Genomic DNA, 19158 nt, shown 5'->3' on the forward strand with positions numbered 1-19158 from the left:
TAGGTCCTGCAGATTATGGGAAATTCTGAAGCTTGGGAGCTTCTGCAGCATTTTTCATGTCTCTCTTGTAGAACCTACCTTATTATAATAATCAATTTACTTGTTTCAGAATACCAGATTGTTAGCTCCTTGAAGCCAAGAATTTGGTCTTATTCATCTTTGTGTCTTCAATGCCTGATAAATAGTAAATGTTTAATAATTGTTTGCTGAATGAATGAATGCTTGTGGTTTGAAACCTGAACATTAAGAATGTTTCAGAGTACGAGTTGATAGAGATCATAATGTCATGCTATTTTCCCTATTTCATACTTGAAAAATGTTAGAATGAAAAAGAAACATTTTATCTTTTGATATCTTTCAATACATATCTATAATTATTCTAATCTTAATTCAACAAGTGACTTTACATCATTTTTAAATATTGTGTTATTTTTCTATTTAGCCTTCTTTTGTACATGAATTTCCAAATAGTGATATATCCACATAGTAGATATTTTTATGAACTTCCATGTCTTGATATATTATTGTCTACTTAACCATGTCCCAGTTGTTTGATGTTGGGAGATACAGTGTTTGTCAGCATAAAGACTGGTATACGTGTATAAATTAACTTTAACATCACTTTCATTTAGTTAAATTTCTTTTCTTTTGTCTCATTATAAAAATAATCAACAATCACTGTAGAAAATTTGGAAATTACAGAAAATTACAAAGGAGCATATTAAAGAGAAAAGCACGATAACTATGCAGACAGCTACTGACCACATTCTGACAATTTCCTTTTAGTCTCTTTTGCTTCTATATAGTAATTTTTCACCTTTTCTGCCTACTTGTCCTTTCCTGAATGATTTCAGAGTCTGAGAACTCTCAGTCTACTCAGTCTACTAAAAGATCTGAGAACTTGGAAAGGAAATTGAGTTCTGGAATATGTAGAATAATCTCTTCATTTTCTGACCATGTTTCATCCCCAATTTTTAAAATTATGAACATTTTCAAACATAAAAAAGTTGAAAAAGTAATGAAATGTACAGCTGAATCCTACTGCCTAGAATCAATAATTGTTAGCATCCTACACTTTTACTTTACCTCTATCAGTCATTTACATATACATTTTTTCTTCTGAATCATTTGAAAATAAGAAGCAGACATTATGATACTTTATCCCCAATACTTCAGCATGCATCTCCTAAGAATAAGGCATTCTCCTAGATAGCCACCATACAATTACTGCACTTAAATTATTAACAGTTATTTCATGATATCATATAGTATCCAGTCCAATTCAAATTTTCCCAGTTGTCCCAAGAATGTGTTTTGTTGCTTTGTTCTTTTGAACTAGGATTCAGTCAAGTATTCATACATTGCATTTAGTTGTCTCTTTAGTCTTAATCTAGAACAGTCCTTTATTTTTTTAAAATGAGCTTTACTTTTTGAAGTCAATGTTTTAAGACCAATCATTAAACTTATTTCCTACCTCAGGACTAGTGCAACTTAATATCTTTCACTTGTGTGACTGTAATAACTCCTCACTCAAGTCTTGACTTACCTCTCCAATACATATCGTTGATGAGATTATCTTTCTAGAAAGTCACCTGTATCACCTTCAGAATCAGGCCCAGTGAATCAAAGCCATGCACTCTCCATGGAATCATGACTTGGGCTGGGTCAACTAGAGTGAATCTCAAGACTTTGATAGAAGTTATCAGAAACTATTCTTACTCTTCTTGCTAAACTTGAATCTGAAAGCTTTTGAGGCTGGTGTACCCATAGCTATCTTGCCACTAATAGGGAGAGACTGAAGATGTTAAGGCTGCACTTGGAGCCAGAAAAGGAGGCCAACGTGGCAGAAGGCAGAGCAGAGAACTGGAGAGAAATAAAACCTGGTGATGTCTTTAGAGTTCTGAATCTAGCTGAGTAGAAGTCAGATCTACCTCCTGAACTTTTCAGCAATGAGAGTCAATAAATTTCCTTTTTGAGGCAAGCCAGTTTGCATTGGATTTTCTGTTACTTACAACTCAAAGAGTCCCAGCAGATACATGCTTTATAAATTTGCTTTCACAATAATCACTGCTCCTTAGTGACTCTTAGGAAATTGAGCCTCGGAAAAGTTAAAAAAAAAAAAAAAACACTTGTGAAATGAAATAATGTTGCCGTGGTGGAGCTGGATGGCACATAAATCTTGTGACCCCATAACTAATGCTCTCTCTTCCTATAATTTATCTGAATAGGTAACACAATTATGGTTCAAAATTCATAATACCTAAAGAGGTTAACAATGTGCTCCATCTGCCCTGTTTCCTATTCACTATGGAGGGTTTCTTATGTATCTCTCTTGAATATGTAGTTTTACATACTCCCTTTGCACAAAAGAGAGGATATTATACACTGTTTTCAGCACTTTTTAAAAACTTTATATTGGAGATCCTAACATATTAGTAACAATAACAAAAGAAAGCACTTATATAGTGCTTACTTTGTGCCATACTCTATTCCTAAATGATTTACATAAATTAACTACTTAATAATCATTGTAGCAAGTCCAGTGATAAGTACTATTATTATCTTCATTTTATAGATGAGGAAACTAAGGCATAGGAAAGTAAGAAGTGGAGCTGAATGTGAAAGCAGGCAGGCCGACTCCAGAATTCAGGAATTAATCACTCTGCTAAACTGACTGGTAATATTCTTTAGTACACAGAGAATTATTTTTTTTTCTTTTCAAGCATACTTTTTTTGTGTGGCTGTAACATATTACTAATAAACATATTACTGATAAACATAACCCATGATGTCTTTTAATAAACAAAAATTCTTACTCTTCATGAAATCTATGTAAATATTTTCTATCATGATTAGTATATTTTGTGTCCTTATCTTTGCTTACCCTAACGTCATAAAGATGTTTTTCTATGCTTTTCACATTTAGATCTGCAATTAATCTGGATTGAGATTAAATGTATATATATGCTATATGGATTGTGAAATGATCCAGAAATATTTATTGATAAGACCATTCTTTCCTTACTGCACTGAAGTGTCAGCTTTGTCAAAAACCAGGTGACCATTTATGTGTGAATTTGTCTCTGAACTATGTTCTTTTACAATAGTCTATATGTCTTTCCTAGTGCCATATTATACTATCTTAATTACTGTAGGTTTATAATAGATCTTGATACCTAGCAGAGTAATTACTCCAATTTTGTTCTTCAAGATTGCCTTGGCTATTTTTATATAAACTTTAGAATTAGCTTATCAGTTTCTACAAGAAGAAATGTGGCTGTTTTGTAAAATTAGGATTACACTGAATCCATGTGAAGAGAGTTGACATATTTAAAATACTGACTCTTACAATCTGTGAACATGGTAGAACCCTCCATTTATCTAATTTATCTAGGTTTACTTTATCTCAATGTTTTGTAGTTTCACCTTTTTGCATATCTTTTATGAGATTTATTACTTGTTTTGTGAGTTTGATGCTATTATAAATATTTTAAGTTCAATTTTTATTTATTTGTAGTTTGCATATAGAAATTCAATTGATTTTTAAATATTACCCTTGTGTCAGTGACTTTGATAAGTTTATTTATTAATTCTAATAGTTTGTCCATAGATTTTTTTTGGATTACCTAAATACATAAAATTACCTGCAATTAATGGTTGTTTTTATTCCTAATATTTATGCCTTTTAATTCTTTTAATTCTTTTACCAGAGGGCTAGGCCCTCTGGTAAAATGTTGGATAGATTTGGTAGATAGTAGGCTTTCTTGTAATATTCCTGATCTAATATTTTCTATAGGGTTTTAGTGTTCTTTACCAAAATAGGGAATTCTCATCTATTGTTAGTTTGTCAAGAGATTTTTTTTTTATCATGGGTGAGTATTGAATTTTATAAAATATTTGTTTTAAATCTATTGAGATGACAGTTTTTCTCTTACTATGGTGAATTAAAACAGTTGCTTTTCAGATGTTAAACCACTGTTGTATTCCTGGTTTAAATTTCACTTGGTTATAGTGTATTTATTAACCGTTTTATATTTCACGGCATTTAATTTGCAATATTTTTCTTAAGATTTTTGCATCCATGTTCTTGAGAGAGATTGGATGTAATTATTTCTTATAATATCCTTTTCAAGAATTGGTATCACGGTTATGCTCATTTTTAAAAAGTTGAAAAGTGTTCTAATTCTCTGGAATATTTTATGTAAAACTTGGTTATTTCTTCACTAAATGTTTGGAAGAATCCATTGGTGAAGTCATATGGGCTTGGGATTTTCTGTGTGGGAAAGTGTTTAATAATGGGCTCAATTTTCATTATATTCAACTACTCATATTTTCTATTATATTTTCATTCTCAAATAATTTCTTATTTGTGTAAACTGTCAAATTTATTGGCATACAGTTGTTTATATTATCTCAATCTTTTTAACATGAACGCAATGTAGTAATGATCACTTTTTAAAAAATTCTGAACATTGTTAATTTGTATTTGTTCTCTTTTCTAGTCGTGGTAGGGGGTTCTCAACTTATTTTTTTAGAAACCTAACCTTAAGCTTTGTTAGTTTTCTCTATTGTAACTTTGTTTTTTATTTTACTGATTTATATTCTTATTTTTATTATTTCTTTCTTTCTGTTTTCTTTAGGTTTAACCTGATGTACTTTTTCTAGCCTCTTGAGAAGGAACTTGAATTGGTTTTTTGGCTTCTGTTCTTTTCTGATACAAGCACAAGTTTTTCTCTAAGTGCCACTTAAACCATTTTCTACAAGTTTAAATTTGTTGAATCTGTACTATCATTCAGCTTAAAAGATTTTTCAATGTCTTTTGTGATATCTTCTTTGACTCATGGATATGTTAAGGTGTACTATTTAATTTTCAGGGTGTGGGGGATTTTTTGTGATTTCTAGCTTGATTCCACAGTAGTCAAAGAACACCTGACAGATCAAATATTGACTGACTTTTCCTAGGAAATATGAAGGAATTAGCAATCTTACTGAATTATGTATTCTTTTTGTACTCCATAACCATCACCTAATTTTTCTTAGTTACATATTTTTTACATTATCCAAGATTATATTTATAGTCAAATATGTATTTATAAATAGTTATGTAACCATGGTTACATAATCAAAAAATATATTATTATAGTTATATAACCATAATTTCTGCCAATAATAGTGTTTATATTTAAATTGACATAAATGTACCAGTCCTTTGACTACATTCTCTCTATACTTGAGTTCTCTATTTTCATTCATTTCTTGGGTCACTGAATTTCTTCAACAAGTAACATTTTCAAGAGCACCCATGGGTGTTGTACTCCTTGAGTTTCTTTATCTTCGGTAAGTCTGCCTATTGTTTTTATACTTGAAGGTTAACTTGTTTGGTTTCAGTAGATTTGGGTCATATATGTTTCTTTTTAAAAAAATGTATAAATGTTCCCATTTCCTTCTTGCATTAGATTTCCTTTTAGCCTTTTAACACTGATTTTCCAGTCATTTTTTTATTAGCTGGACTCATCATGTATAAATTTTTAAAGAATGACTCAGGAGTGTTATATTCCGTGAGTACTTTCATTATCAGAAGTTTAAGAACTTCTGCTTGCCAGATTTACAACTGAAGTTCAGCCTGACTTGGTATAATATTCTTGAGTCATACATTTTCTCAGAGGTTGTAGATATGACTCCATTGTCTTTTGGTGTTTAGTGATGCTATAGAGAAATCTAATATAAATCTTTTTTTTCTCTTAGGTTTTTGGCCTTGAAATCTAGAGTTCTTTAAAGTTTGGCAACTGAACCAGACAATGTCTTGATTGTAATCATTTTTCTTTATTTTTTTCTGATCCATTGCATGCCTTTTCATCTGGCAAGTCAATACACTGAGTTCATAAATATAATTTTATATTATGTCTTCGGATGCTTTAAAAAACTTATTATAAAAAAATTTTAACTTAAATGTAGAGGGGATAATATAATGAAATACCATCTATCCATCATCCAGTAGTGTCATTTATCAACATCCTATTTTGTTTCTGAATACTTATTTTGTTCATTTGGTGAATCCTTCACTTGAAGGATAGCAGCTTATCCTTATGTTAGCTGATCTTTTATGTCCTACATATTTATATTCCATTATCTAGTTGCTTTAATTTTTTTTAAACTCTGCATTTTCTTTGGTATTTCAAGCTTTTCTATTTATCAGTAATTCTATATTTAATCCTGTCTAGTCAGTTCCTTGACATTTATAATTTATTAATAAGTAGTGGTATTATTTTGGAACTCAATTCATTTCCTTAGCACTGTACTCTCTTTGTTCAGTCCATTCTGTTATTTTACTATCTAGTCTTTGAACTTTTGTTTTATTGAATTTATATTGTTAATAAATTGTTCTATAATGAGAAAGAGTTTAGGAGAATTTTCTTCTTTTTGTTTATATCTTGTGTTAGTAGTTATATATTTTTTCTAGACTAGATACATTATCTTTTGCTTCTTAGCTTCCTTAATTTAATTAATTTATTGTTTTAATATGGCATCTTTCTCTAGTTGCCATGCCACTTTTTTCTTCTTGCTTATGTTTAAAGTGGGCTGCCATGTCTCCAGAGAAGTGGTTCTCAACTTGGAGTGATTATGCACCCCAGAAAACATTTGGTAACAACTGGAGACATTTTTGGTTGTCACGGCTGGGGCAGGAGGTTGAGCAGTGTTTGCTCCTAGCATCTAACAGGTAGAGGTCAGGATGCTGCTAAACATTCCACAGTGCAAAGATACCTGCCTCCACCACAAGAAAGAATGATCTGGCCCAAAATGTTAAGTGCTTGAGCTGAGAAACACTGCTCTTGGGCCTTCTGTTCATATCATTATACATACGTGATCTATGATATGGAGAAGTTGTTTTTCTTACTCTTCCCATATTTGTCTCCAAGAAGAAGAACTTTAAAGCTAAACACTGGGTTCTACTCGTTTCTCTACAGTTTGAGGGCACTAGAAGGAAGAAGGGAGAATCCTTCTGGGGCTGCACGCACCTGTTATGGTACCTGGGCTTTGTTCTATTTTCTGAGATTTCTTATAGCCAGAGAGTCTCTACCAGGTTGGTGCAGCATCTATTCCCTGGCTTCAGATCACTTCCCTAATTCAGCATGGAATCAAGAAAATGATGAGTCCCAGTAATGATTCCTGCTTCTGTTTATATCCTGTGATTTTCTCCACGGTTCTTTGACTTTTCCCTGTTTTGTCTTCTGGCCACCAGAGTCTATTTCTCTCTTAATCAGAAGTTATTAAGGAAGATGGGGTTAAATTACCTAATTTGTCTTGCTCAGTGGAGATGGGCTAGGGGTAGAATGAGGAAGAGTTAGAGGTTCCTCGTTTGGTTCCTTGGCCAATACTTTACAAAGTTTATAAAGTAAAGTTGTACTCATTCCCTTGCCTTATTACTACTGGTGAAAATTTCTATCTCTCTGTCTTTTGTAGATTTTGTACAGTAGTAAAGAAAAGAGATTTTTGTGTTCAGCTTATCACCTTTATCCCAAGTTTTCCTACTATGCAGTAGGTATTAAGATATTCCAGACCAATATTTATTACCCTGACATTACTTTATTATTGATTTTGAACGGCTACAAGACTAGGCCAACCAGGAAGCACTAGGTCTGGGTGGTTAGCCCACAGGTAACAGTGAGGAGGGCTGTAAGCCAAAAATCATGATCTGGTGAAAACTTTTCTAGAAGAAGCTGGTAAATAACATTGAACCAGAAATAGGAGAAATCAACTTTGAAACAGACAAGGCTGATGGGATTCTTGTCTAAGAAAACAGGCAAATCTGGGCAAGAAATAACAATAAGGTATTCAGGGATTGACCCTTGGATCATAGCCCCTCAAGAGACTCTTCCCTCATGTTTTTAATCAGTCTTTCTTTCCTTTGGGGCACATGATACCTGTCTCTAATCTGGTCTGCTTCTAAGATTGTCCTAGTCTAAATCTACTTAGCTTTCTTAGCTATTTATAGAGCAAGGACACTGGATAGGAGGACAGAGAGAGACGTCTGAGTCTACGTTTTCTTGAAAGTCCAGCTTTCCTGCCCTGATCCTAAATAGGTTTTCTCTATTTCTGTACTATGTCTCCCCTATTTCCAGCTTATTGTGTTTTCTTCTCCCAAGCTGCAAATCAGTATGCTTACTTCTCAAATATAGTTTTCAAAACATATGGAGGAATCTTCAAACCTCTGTGCATGAGTCCAATCTTCCGCCCACAAACATGCATGGTATACAGTTGTGCACACAGCATGCTCTGATCAATAACGAGAGCTTTGTACCTTCCAAACACTTAAGTTCACTAATGATAATTTACTGAGAACAGCAGAGTGTAGAGCAGTATCTATCAATAGACACAGTCTTTTCAACTTCACAACTCCCCAAGGAAGAAGGCCAAAGAGCACGATGTCTCCACAAGGACGGCCGAGTCAAGAGCCAAAATACCCTCGTAGGAAGAAGCCACAAAAATACTATACTTCCTATAAAGTGCTGCATTTGAAACTTCTCTGTAATTTGCTAGACTGAGTAAACACAGAGCTAGCAGCCAGACATAAATATTCATTTCTCACAGCCAGGAGAGGGTCAAATCCACAAGTGCTATCTATATCTGCCACTACTAGGTTTCACTTCCACAGCTGTAGTTCATGAGTGAATATAAAGCTGGCCTAGAGCATATGGGAAATCCTTCTGGAGATGTGGGCCAAAGGAATAGAAGATAAAGAGGCAGGAAATGCATCAGCACTTTTCTCCCTAGCCACTACCCAAACACTGATGTTCAAAGAGGGCTCTCAAAATTCAAGAAATTCTGTAAATTTCTCTCTTTGTTTAATTCCGTAGCTATATAAACTACCATAAATTGGTGGGAAAATAATTTTGGAGTTCAACCAGTGGATAACCAACTGGGGTAGGCTAAGGAAATTTAACCCAATCAGATGGGCAGACCTACAATATCCCTGGAGTTTGCTCTGGTTTCTGAAAGTTAGGAAGCTGACACTGTTGCAGGCCCATTTAAGGTGTTTGACAGCTTATAGCAAATTGGTCAATTGACAAATTGGCTTTCGAAAAAATTATTTTCAGGGACATGACCTAGAGCCTACTTCTCTTTTTGACACTGGTCCCTCACCACCTACTCTGGCCCTTAGTATGTCACCCATTCTGGGCTCTGACATGGCTAATGTGCTCTACCTCTGACTCTACCTCTCAGGCCTTTGACTTCATCCCCGCAGCTGGCCAAGAACATCTCTTGGAGCCATCAGTCAACTCGCCGCCCATACTTTAAGCCCTTCCAACTCCTTTTTATCTACAGCTATCATTCTTGATCCTTCTGAAGCATTGTCTCTTTCTTTCTTAAAGCTCACTGTTCTTAATTCCGCCAGTACCTGTCCTTTTGAGTCACTATTACAGGTCAAGGCCACAACCCCCTGGCTGAGTAAGCTGGCCCTACTTTGTCCTAGTGAGAGGCATCCAGAGTCATTCAAACTCATCCTCTCCATTTTTTGCTCTGTATCTCTGAGCTATTTTTATGTACAATATTTCTGACACCAAATCACTTCAACTCTCCAACACCAGCTGGCCATTCTACAATTCAGTTTAATTCTGACACTATGTACTTGGAATTAGAGTCAGTTCCCACAGTTAAGGGGTCAGTCCCATGAGACTGCCCCACTTCAGCTGTCAGTCTCAAGTACCAAGCTGTTACATGTGCTTCTAGTCAACCGGCTATAAATTTGGGCGGGAGGGGTCCAAAAACTACTCCTCAGGTTTACTAATTCACTAGAATGACTGACAGAACTCAGGAAAACACATTAACTGGTTTATTACAAATAATACAACTCAGGAATAGCCAAATAGAAGAGATGCATAGGGCAATTCTTAGGGGGAGAGGCACAGAGCTTCCATGACTTCTCTGGGTGCATCACCCTCCCAGCGCCCTCACTAACCCAGAATTATTTTGACATTCTAGGCATTCTTTTCGGCAAGCAGAAATGAGACAAATATGGCTAAATGCATTGGCCAGTTTATCGAATAGCCATTGCAAACCTCCTCTCCCTTGCAGTTCCCCCTGATAGAAGGTGCAAAACTTAAATATTCTATTTTCCTGCTTTTCTTGCACCTGGGGATGGCCATGTGATAGAGTCTTGGCCAAAGAGACATAAGGAGACGTCTTCTGAAGAAGTTCAGGGAACATTTTTTCTGATAAAAGAGAAAGGCAGCTAGTATGCCCCATTCATCTATACTTCTTTTGAACTGTAGAGAAGGCAAAACTTTTCTCAGACTTCTTAGGGTCTCTGGCTAAACCTGAGAATTAAGGTTTGACCTGAGAATTGACGTAAGACAGATTAAGGGGAGAAAAGCACAGAAATTTTATTTTTATATCTACATGGGAAACTTTAGAGGAAAATGAAGACCCACAAAGCATTTAGACCGAAGTGCTCATATACTAGGTCGAACAAAGAGTAGTAATTGTGAAAACATAACTAAAATATATGGGAAGGCTAAGGGAAGGTAAGGGTTATTTTAAAAAAGTCTATTTGTGCAGGTTTCTCTTGGCTTCAGCCTACTACCTATGATAATAACAATGTTCTTTTCTTCCTGGTATGGAGAGAGAGTCTTTCATATGGGAGTTTTATCTCCTGCTTTCAGGAAGAAAAGGGGAGGTCAGAATGCCCTCTTTGCATCTGCTATTTTTCAAGTGCCTCTAGCTCCAAATGATCCTTATGCCCAAGTGGCATATTTTAGGGTGGCATATTCTACTACTCTTCAGAACCCGGATGTAATACCTGAGCTTCAGCAGCCATCTTGGACCATGTGTCAAAGGCCAGCAGAATTGGAGAGGTCCTAGCCTTAACACTGTTGAGCTACTGAACCAATGCCAGTAATTACTTACTTTCAGATTTTCTTGATAGAGATGAGGGGAAAACGTTTAAGCCTCTGTGAGTTAGGTTCTCCATTACCTGTAACTAAAATGAATAATTCAAAAGCAACTCTGCCATACATATTGATTGCCCATGTGCAGAGAAATACTTCCTAGTATTTAGGTAGTAACCCCAAATGTAAATTCTACTATGCTGCCTTGAATTGTTTTTTAATCACTCCACATGTATTACTACAAGTTGAAGTCCTTAATCATGAGAACCATATCATTCACCTTATTTAAAATTTCTACAATCCCTGAGCAGGTCTGGACAATTAGAAAAGTGCTTTGTAAATACAATATTCTTTTCATAAGGCGCTAGGGCTCCAGATAAGGTACATCCTCAGAATCTGTAAACAGTTTCAGAAAACAGTACCCTTTAGAACCAAACACACACAAAATAACTAATATGATTCATTACATACAGAAGTGACTCACCTTATGAGAGAGCTTAAAGACGTGTGACTGCAGAGAACAATGTTTTGTGAATAAGAAAACCAGAATATAGCCACTGGGCAAAATATTAAATTGAATCTACATCTCACATTACACTCAAGAATAGACTCCAAAGGAATCAGAGATCTTAATGTAAAGAACAAAACCAAATGAGTACTGAAAGAAAACACAGATGAATTTCTTTATAACCTGGGTGTGGGGAAACGCTTCTGAATTATAATTCAAAATCCAGATGCAATAACAGACTATATCAAAAACAAAAAACAAAAAAAAACTTTCGTGTAGCAAAAATATAAGCAAAGTCAAAAAAACAAACTGGAATATTTGCAAAATATATCACAAATAATGGGCTAACTCATAACAAGAAGCACACTTCAAATCTAATAGCATACCGTGGAGTAACAGTGACATAGATTAGAGCATCCCTGTAAGCAAGCACGAACACATTAGCATTCACTACCTACCTTCATTCGCTTTAGAGTTTAAAAGTTAAATCTTATGAGCAGAAAGGTTGGCTGCTTAACTATCTACAGATAAACTCTTCGAAGAGTTTGAGAGTTTCAAATGTAGTGTGCGTAAAAGTTCTGTCAATGTAAAAACAAAATATATATACTATTTTTTAAGAAATATAAAGAGATTTTAAGGATATTTTTGACTCTGACATTTTCTCTCCCCACATGATTAAAAAAAAAAAAAAACAGCCTTGAGATCCTGCTGGAGTTCCTTTTTTGCACTGATTTTAAACCCTAACTCCCACGAATGATATGCCTCCTCTGTCTGACAAAGATGAGATCTTTAGATATCGGAAACAGTGAAACTCCACTTGTGTGTAAGGAGCTTCTCGAATTCCTACTTAACTACCCATCAGCTTTCTTGTCTTTTCTTTGAAATACTGCAATAAATGTTGATTTCACTTGATTAGACAAGTTTCTGCTTAACAGTATTTATAAGGTCAGAGTTTCACTATTGTAGAATCATCAACAAATATATATTGATCACTTTCCATGTGTAAACTAGAGTACTTATAAGCTTAAAAATATTGACAGCCACTAGTTACGGGGAGCAGTCCTACTCAGAGGACGAGGACAACCAGAGTGAGAAAATAAGAGGCCTTTAGAATGTGGTTTGTGAATAGGACACTACTGCCCAGGCATTAGTAAGGAATTATAAAAACTTCAGGGGAAACAGCGCCAGCTTCTAAAACAGCTGAAGGCTTGTAGTTAAAAGAGGCCCAATGAGAAAAGGAAAGAAATGAAAAGGCTGGTATGGTGACCCATAATGCAGTCCTCACAACAGAAAGCTACCCCTTGCCACATTTGTTCCTGTGTTACCTTCAGCTGCAAGTGAGGTAGACAGTTCTTGGCAGGCTGAAGTCTACTCCCTTCAAGTGCCTATCATCAAGTCTCTCAAATTTTTTTTTTTTTTTTTTGGCCTCTTGGCTTTTCCAAAGTCTCAGTATCTCAGCCCTTGCACATATAGAGGGTCCTCAACAGAACTGAGCCCCAGTAGCCCACAATGGTAACTTTTTGTTGCTATGAGAAGGGCACCTAAAGACCGAGACCAGCCAAATGGTCTCACTCTCACTTTACCCCCTATTAAATACAATGCCAAGCAATGTCAGATGTTACCATACATGGTTTGAGCTCTTTACCAAAATAGGGATTATCTGGTGGTCCAGCCAGTCCTAGATTTCAAAAGAAAGATGATTCTTTGGTGAGGAACAGGGTAGAGACACAGAGCTTTGTCCACAGCCTATAGCCAAGCTCCTGTAGGGTTTCCACAGCAACTGTTTCAATAAAGGGCTGGCTAAGGGGAGGGGCTGTCCTGGCTGCTTTTATTACCTTCTTTAGAGCAAAAATTATTAGCCCATAGTGACATCAATTAAAATTTTCTTAACATTTCTTGGGGTATATGGGTCAAATTTCTTCTTAAATTATTTATAGTGACATATATTTCAAAAGAACAAGCAAGTGGGAGTTCTGAATAGAGAGGCACTGAGCAGCCTTTGCCGATGAGTAGCCTCTCTTCCTGGAGGAAGCACAGAGACATTGGCAGTGCCTTTCTTGAAAACGGTGGGTAGTTTGCTAATCTCCCTCACTTTCCACAAGAAGGAAATGTCAGCTTTAAGGATGCTAAGAACTAGCTAGGGAAATTTTACCAAGAACATCTCAAAACATGCTGTTACTGAAGTAGTACATGCTATTCAAAGCCTGGAAGGTGCAAAGTGGAAGGAAAAAAGTAAGATTTTAGGGATGAGCCAAGGCCAGAAGACAACAGTGTTTGCTGGGCCCCCGAACTGTGGGCTTTAGAAGCATCAGCAACTGCAGCTTCAGTTCAATCCGCTGAGGCAAAGGTGGAAAGAACTGGAAACCTTTTCAGGGAGGCAAAATTCACAGGCCTAAGACATTTCAAAGCGGGAGGCAGCAATTGTGGTACAGAACTGAACAGCATACAAAGCATAGTAGGTATTAAAAAATGCAGAGAAGAAAGCAGGAGATCTGGATTATGAAGAAATCAAGACCACAAATTGGCTGGAAAGTTGCTGTAACTCATTCATTCAATGTTGCAAGTGTTTGACATAGAGCAATAAATAAGGTCAGTGAGGTTCTTTATTCTAAAAAGGGAGCCCACTTTGCTAGTTTCCTAGATTATTTTCTTATGTTGGACCATTTGTGATATATGTTTTTGGTAGATTTAGCTAAAAGTCAAGTCTAGGTGTCTATTGACATTTCAAGCTAATGTTTATAAAATACAGATCTTTGATTTATGTTTTTTCCTATGCCCCAAAAACTTGATAGTAAAATTGTTTCTTGCTGTTAAGGGATCAACAACTGTATTGGGTACTTATTGTGTGCTCACTCAATGCAGGAACATCATGAAAGACACAGAAGTGGGAACCTTTCTTCAATTCTGAGCTGGGCACGTTGTTGCTAGAAATAAAGATTACATTCCCCAGCTCCCTTGTTGCTAGGTATGGCCTTGTACTCTCTGGCCATTGAGAAACTATGAGAAGGGTGCTGACTCAGCTGTGAAGGGCCCTTTTTTTGCCCTTTTGTTTTTACTTTGCTCCTTCCAGAAATGCAGATATGAAGTATGGAGCTCCTGTTGCCATCCTAGACCACAAGGTGACCCTGAGGATGGAAGACACATGCTGAGGATGGTGAGGCAGGGAGACAGAAGAATCAGAAAGCCTCCTGGGTTGCCATGCTAATCCTAGACTACCTACCTCCAGTTTCCTTTATCCAAAAAGAAAGAAATGCTTGTCTTGTTTAAGCTACTTTTAGTTCAGGTTCTGTTAGATGTAGCTAAATTCATTTGCAATTTGTAGTAGATATAGTTAGAGTCCTATATACTGTTTGGGCCACTTTTACCTATGAGTGAAAATAATTCTGTATTAAAAAATTGCCTACTCTGTGCAGCTTTGTATTGAAAGATTGCCTACTGTGTGCAGCTCTAGGAAATTGCTCTTTGGTGTCTCCTTCAATAGGGCTGCTCAGGAAAGCTGGTTTCTCCTTAGATAGGGCTGCTCAGGGAAGCTGAGGAGAGTCCCTTTGAGCCATTATCCTTCTTTGTTTTCTTCAATTCTTGCCTGGTGAAATCTTATCTACCTCCTCCTAAACTTCCTTCCCCACCCCTCTTCCCAATATAATTTCCTTCTGGTCTCTCTCAATTGGGAGTTAAACAAAGCTAGAGAGAAAGGTTAGAATTGGGAGAATGAATAGGAAGGAAATAGGACTTGACAACTAAGCTGGATACAGCCTTGTATTAAATGGCTCACTTCGCACTTATCAATTGAGACCAGGACCAGGTTTGTTACTGAGGGATAAAAAGTAGTGCTTATTCCTGGGTCAATTTTTTTTTCTTTTTCACCTCCTTTCTCGGTCTTCTGTTGACTCCTTTGTGACCCAGTCACCTTAGCTAAGAATCCTAGGAATATTAAGAATGAACACTCACTCCTCATTATACATAGTTTGTTTCTATCTTGTGTGAGCAGTCTTTTTCCTTAAAAAAAAAAAAAAAAGTATCCAATACAGCTGATACCTACTTCCCAACTGCTTCTATAAAGCTGCAGAAAGACCTAAACAGAGGAGTGGGGAACTGTGAAGAAAACAACAAACAAAAGCACAAACAATGAAAGCAGGCTCAGCAGAGAGAAGCGATCTTTAATATGTGTACCCTTTCCTGTAGAGACCTTTGCTCTCAACTTCAAAAGAGGCTTCAGCTACTATTTTCAGCTACTAGTTTAGAATATTCTGCCTAATTAATTTTCTGCTCCTGTATGTATGTTACCTCCATTCTCATGCTCACAATCTTGGCTCTGGTGGCTAAACTAGCCTTCTTGCAAACCACTTCCTCCCCTTGTTCAAAACACACCACACTCCAAACTCCATGCCTTATCTCTTTACTCAGTGGGCTCTCTGCATACCTCACTCAGAACGCTTACCATGTCATCTGGAAAGGATCTGTTCGTGTATGTTTTCTCATTTAACTATGTACCTTGAGTGCCTATCCTTTAGCTTAGCACTGAGTAGGTCTTCAGTGAATATTCTTGAGCTTGGGCAGGGAGTGACAATCAGTCATAGTATCTGCCAAAAGCTAAGTAACCAATCACTTGAAATGTACTGGTTAAAAAAATTACCCCTAAAATTCAAAAAAAGAAAGATTGTACAAGACAAAGAAAGAAAACTGCCCAAGATCAGAAGATATAAATTTGAACACAACTTTGAACTATGAATGGTAAATAAGTAAAACTCTTTGCTGATATTACAGAAGTCTTTCACAATAGAGCATCAGAAGCTTCAACAATCATGATGTAGTCTAATACAAAACAGTGTATATTAAGCTAATGCAAGAGGTAAGTACAGTGGATTTAGAGCATGTGCTTGGGAACTAGATTTCAAAATTCATATTCCAGCTCTGCCACTTCTGAGTTGTGTGAATTTAGGCAGGTTACATAATTTCTTTGTTTCTGTAGCTTATTTGTAAAAAACAGATGCTACTAATGCTTTCCTCATAGAATTGTTATGAGTATTAAATAAATATAAATAAAGCACTTACAAAAGCGGCTGGTACATAGAAAGCTGTATGTCATAATCATCATCGTTATTGTTAAAATTCTCTGTCTTTATGCAGGACCCATGACAACAAAAAGGAACAAAAAGTGAAGGCCAGAGGTCTAACATGTTTACACAAGTAAATGCTAAGGGCAATGTGAATTAAGATGGTAATGTGGGTTGTTCATTACTTTAAAAGAGGCTCTTAAAATTATACTTCTATAAACTTTTTGCTCTGAAGGTAAACCACAAGAAAAGAAGGCACATAGATCCCCTTGACACGAAATTTGTGGCCAGGCCAAATTTTGTGATTTATCATTAAATGCCAATTATTAGTTAAGTGCAATAAAGATTCTTTTGAAATACATTTTGGAATCATACAGAAATTGTCTCAAGAACATAAAACCAAACAATTAGAATTTCTTTATTGCTTGCTTTTGAATGCATATGCTCATTGGAATTCTCAATTAAGCAAAGTTTAAGAATGGAAGTTTCCAAACCTTGGTCTGAAACCTTCTGGGGAAATTCCTTCATAATCCTTATCTTGTGCTGGCTGGAAAATGACTGGCTATCGCCTATGGGAACATAGGCTATCACCCATGGGAACATAACATTCTAACTATAAGCTTTCTCCTTCTGTACTCCTGCTTGCACAACCGACCTGTGGGTTGACAGGTAGTGAATAAGAGAAAAATAGACCTTTGTGTTTAAGACAGAATGAGGAATGGGATTTAGGGCTTAAAAACCCTGTACCTCTACATTTTGGGGCTGCTTAATTTGGGGTCTGCGTACCCCTGGCAGACCCAGCTGGCTGCATAAAGAGCATGTTTCCTATGACTCACTGATTTCTGGGGTCCGTGTGTCTTTCGGCGGCTGGCGGCTACAACAATCTGAATTTATATTAGCAAGCAATTGTATATTCTGTAACTTCTGATTCTGAAATCTCTGGCCCTGCAGACTTCTAGGGACATTAAAAGTATGACAGTTTCTAAGCTCTTAGTACTTACACATCTTTTTCTTTTTCTTTACTTTTTTCCTTTCTTTTTCCTTTTGATAAGACTAGTGATAGAATATTGCAATCTTCGGTTAGTTCACCTCAGTCTTTTTCATTGTGAAAACTTTTTCCTTCCATTATAATTAATTCAACAAATTAATTCAACAAATAGCATCTATTCTGTGAAGAGATGTAAGGTTCATAAAGGCAGTTTCCATGTTTGTCATGTTTGTCTCTGTATTTCCACTGTCAACTATGGTTTGCACATAGTGGACATTACAAAAGTATTTGGTAAAGAGGTATGAATAAAGGTCTTATACTGAAGCAGTGGAGTATAGTAAAACAAGCAAAAGCTTTAGATCTGGGTTCAAATTCCAGTTTTTCGAATTATCTATGTGATTAAGTGATTTTAATCAACCCATTTTTTTTTTGTAAATGGAGATAACATCTATTTTATAAGAATTATGAGAATTGAGCAAGATAATAGTTTCTTACAATGCCTACTGTGTGTATATATATATATATAGTATGTTCTAGGGATTGTGTTTCAAAATACAGCTCTTTAAAAATTGAATTAAAAAACTGAATAAAAACAGGATTACAATTCCTGTTTTTAATAAATTTCCAAATACTATAAAAAAACAAGTCATAGAATATTATGGAAATGTTATGGGTGCTCAAAGTAGGAAGAGATGAAGTGTGTTTGAGGGAATCAGGAAAGGAAGTGGCATGTGAAATGGCCCTTGAAGGATAGTTAGGATTTCAACAATTTAAAAATGTAGGCATTTCCAGATTAAACAAAGAATTACAAGCAGGAGGTAAAAAGGTACTGAGTGTGACTGGAAAAAAAGGCCAGTTACTCTTCTGGCTGAAATGTAGGGTTGACACAGGGAAGTTGTGAGAGATATACAGAAAATGTTGGGTGGGGCCATATTGGTGGTGCCCAGTTCTTTACTCTAGTAGGCAACTCCTGATGGTTTGGGGGCAAGCCTACTGAATGAGTAATAGGATTGGAAGGTGGAAGCACCAAGAGTGGAGAGACCAGTTAGGAGAGGTTATAGCACTATTTCAGGTAAGAGGTAATACAAGCCTGCAGCAGAAGGAGGGCAGAGGGAATGCAAAGACACGGGAGAGGCACATTTCAGAGAGAATCCAAGCATGTGACTAGTGCCTGGCACTGGAGGAAGGGAGTGGGGCGGGGGTGGGGGAGGGTGGGGGCGGTGGAGAGACAGAGAAGGAGAGACCCCAATGACTGGAGTCATTTTTGGGTAAGTCACAGGAAGATGAAGGCTTCGATTTGGATACTAGTCAGCTTGAGTTTTGGGTTGCACCTCACTGCCACCTTCCCCTTTTTCCATTCCTCTTTTTTCCAGGCCACCTCCACTTCCCTTCATCTCTCTCCTCTAAGTAATTGAGCTTTCTATCCTCAACCTGACCTGCATTTTACCTTCACGCTCCACTTCCGCTCTTCATTTTTATTCTCACAGCCAGGGTGACACAGGTCAGGGTCCTGGGCTGTAGGATACTCCACCCGCCAGATGCCCTACAGTCTTCGTCGAGGCCGCTTCCACGCTTGCGTCCCCACAGCTCTTTGACCAATAAGCAGGCCCTAGTGCTGGGACTCGACTAGCTATTGGTTGGCCGAGCCATGGTGAGAGATGGTGCGGTGCCGGTTCTCTGCACGGGTGAGAGCTGTGGGCGGTTGTTAAGGCGACCGTTCGT

At 36.7% G+C, this 19158-nt stretch overlaps 1 protein-coding gene across 7 annotated transcripts in view; it reads right to left on the minus strand.

Moving 5' to 3' along the window:
- Positions 1 to 19118, minus strand: part of ANKRD31 (ankyrin repeat domain 31) — a 141328-nt gene extending 122210 nt beyond the window's left edge. For 3 of the 7 annotated variants that reach the window (XM_039857303.1, XM_039857295.1, XM_039857302.1), the window contains exon 1: positions 18884 to 19118. The gene's annotated coding sequence lies outside the window, so the exon portion shown is untranslated. Of the gene's footprint in view, positions 1 to 10905; positions 10979 to 11166; positions 11283 to 17449; positions 17502 to 18883 lie in introns of all 7 variants that reach the window. The other 4 variants (XM_039857296.1, XM_039857297.1, XM_039857299.1 and 1 more) reach the window with 4 other exon arrangements.
- Between the last annotated feature and the right edge of the window lie 40 nt (positions 19119 to 19158).

Source organism: Pteropus medius, unplaced genomic scaffold (assembly GCF_902729225.1).
Source record: "Pteropus medius unplaced genomic scaffold, Ma_sr-lr_union100, whole genome shotgun sequence".
Lineage (NCBI taxonomy): Eukaryota > Metazoa > Chordata > Mammalia > Chiroptera > Pteropodidae > Pteropus > Pteropus medius.